General features: G+C 47.0%; 1 pseudogene; it reads right to left on the bottom strand.

The window, feature by feature from the left end:
* Positions 1-986: 986 nt before the first annotated feature.
* Positions 987-2,142, bottom strand: LOC123057093 (putative F-box/LRR-repeat protein 23; annotated as a pseudogene).
* Between the last annotated feature and the right edge of the window lie 325 nt (positions 2,143-2,467).

The following is a 2,467-nucleotide window of genomic DNA, read 5'->3' as shown; positions in this document are numbered from 1 at the left end:
GTTCCGGGTAAAATCGGGATTTTACCGGAGTATCGGGAGGTTATCGGAACCCCCCGGGAGGTATATGGGCCTTAGTGGGGTTTAGTGGAAGAGAGGAGAGGTGGCCAGGGCTGGGCCGCGCGCCCCTCCCCCCCTAGTCCGAATAGGACAAGGAGAGGGGGGCGACGCCCCCCTTTCTTCTCTCTCTCCTCTTTCCCCCTCCCGAATCCTATTCCAACTAGGAAGGGGGGGGAATCCTACTCCCGGTGGGAGTAGGACTCCTCCTGGCGCGCCCTCCTCCTGGCCGGCCGCACCCCCCCTTGATCCTTTATATACGGGGGCAGGGGGCACCCTTAGACACACAAGTTGATCCACGTGATCATATTCTTAGCCGTGTGTGGTGCCCCTTTCCACCATAATCCTCGATAATATTGTAGCGGTGCTTAGGCGAAGCCCTACGACGGTAGTACATCAAGATCGTCACCACGCCGTCGTGCTGACGGAACTCTTCCCCGACACTTTGCTGGATCGGAGTCCGGGGATCGTCATCGAGCTGAACGTGTGCTAGAACTCGGAGGTGCCGTAGTTTCGGTGCTTGATCGGTCGGGCCGTGAAGACGTACGACTACATCAACCGCGTTGTGCTAATGCTTCCGCTGTCGATCTACAAGGGTACGTAGATCATACTCTCACCTCCCGTTGCTATGCATCACCATGATCTTGCGTGTGCGTAGGAATTTTTTTGAAATTACTACGTTCCCCAACACTTACTACAAAGCATATTTCAGAACGACTTGAACTAAACTGCAAGGTAAATGACTCTCAACACATGTTTAAGAAGATCGGTTTGACAATACAGGAAACACTCTACGATCTTAAAGGAGAAGTCAATGCAGAAGCAGATCCATGCCGCGAGCAGAAGAACCAAAGCGCAGATCAGTAGTGCAGATACTTTGGCAAAAAGGTGAAAACATCCAGGCACTTTGATCACAACGTCCCCGATGGAGTTCACTTCATTAGCATGCGCATACCCCTGAGAAGCATCCTATCTTCTTCATTAAGCTCGTCCTCGTACACACCATCAAGGTAGCGGGAAGGATCACAGTAGTCATCGTAATCTTCCGAGTCAAGCTCATAGTCAGAACCAGATCCCGTATAATCAGCCGAAAAGGACCCTGAATCCGCCCAGATAGGCTCCTGCACCTAGAAGTCATAATAATCAGTTGAGTCATTGGGAAGCCTCACTGGGCTTATCCTAGCACACTTTGAGCGCAGCGCGCCATCCATGTCAATGTTGAAGCAATAACGAATGTCAAGGGACTCCAGGTGGCGGTAATTGTCCAGGATAGCTGCCAGTCCTTTATTGGTGAGGCAATTGCCAAACAGCTGCAAAGACCGCAACTCGTGCATAGTTGCAATCCCCAGGCTACGTCGTCCTTGTCATACCCACTGGCTTCAAAATCGTAGAACACGTCCTTACTCAGTCTGAAGCGCTTCAGTTGTGGGCATGCCCTGCCAACAACCCCAAACACGCCACTCTCACCCACATTTGCAGACAAAGAAAGCTCAAGCTCCTCAAGCAAAGGGAACTTCACTATCGCCTCTTCAAGTCCTTCAACATCAAAATTATAGCAAGAAATGAGGCGAAGACTCTTGAGAGATGGTGCCCTGCAAATATAGCACTTGGATCCCAGTAACCAATAAATATGCCATGCATATAGAAGACATAAGCACACTGTATAAAACAGGTAGCTAGAGCAAATGTTTTGACAGACTTGCGTAGCACAAATAGAACATCTCATAAATTCAGATAACTGCATAGGAATACATCATAGGACATAGGTACAGACATAAAAAGCAGTTGAGCGAGAATTTACTTAATGATTAGTGGTTGGATTTGACAGAAATTTCAGGGATGCTAACTTGTTGATGCCTGCAATTGAAGGTTGCAAATTCTGCACTCTAGCATATGAAATCAATTGAGTTCATTCTGTTGAACGATTAACATAATTCAAATCACTGCCAATTCGACCATTTCACCAGCAAATGCTCAGATGCCCAAAAACGCTAACTCCCAACTGTACTTTGTTTCAAACTAAACCTAAGAATACTTCCCTGTTGTATCAAGAAACCAATATATGAAGAACACGGCTGAGATCGTCATTGCCAGAGGAATGCATAGGCTGACGACAAGACATCAATATTTGGTTGGACAGAAACTCCGCATTCATTTTGAATGGGGTGGGCACAGAGGAATAGATGCATGTGCATGTCGTAGGGCATATAATTTACCCGTGTGAAGATAAGTAGATCATCGATTATCTGAGGGTGGCTAAATGTTGTGATAAAAAAAATTCAGCAGAGTAAAACTTGAGGCAATGTCATAATCATCCGTTTATTGGAAAGTTCCCATGGTTTAACCATACATCCACATGTTCTTCTATTTGTAAGTCACCCATCCCTTCTTACTTGCCAATTAAGTAACACCA

This window comes from Triticum aestivum, chromosome 3A (assembly GCF_018294505.1).
Source record: "Triticum aestivum cultivar Chinese Spring chromosome 3A, IWGSC CS RefSeq v2.1, whole genome shotgun sequence".
NCBI classification, from domain to species: domain Eukaryota; kingdom Viridiplantae; phylum Streptophyta; class Magnoliopsida; order Poales; family Poaceae; genus Triticum; species Triticum aestivum.
Note: the sequence above shows the minus strand (reverse complement) of the source record. Positions and strands in the feature narration are given on the sequence as shown.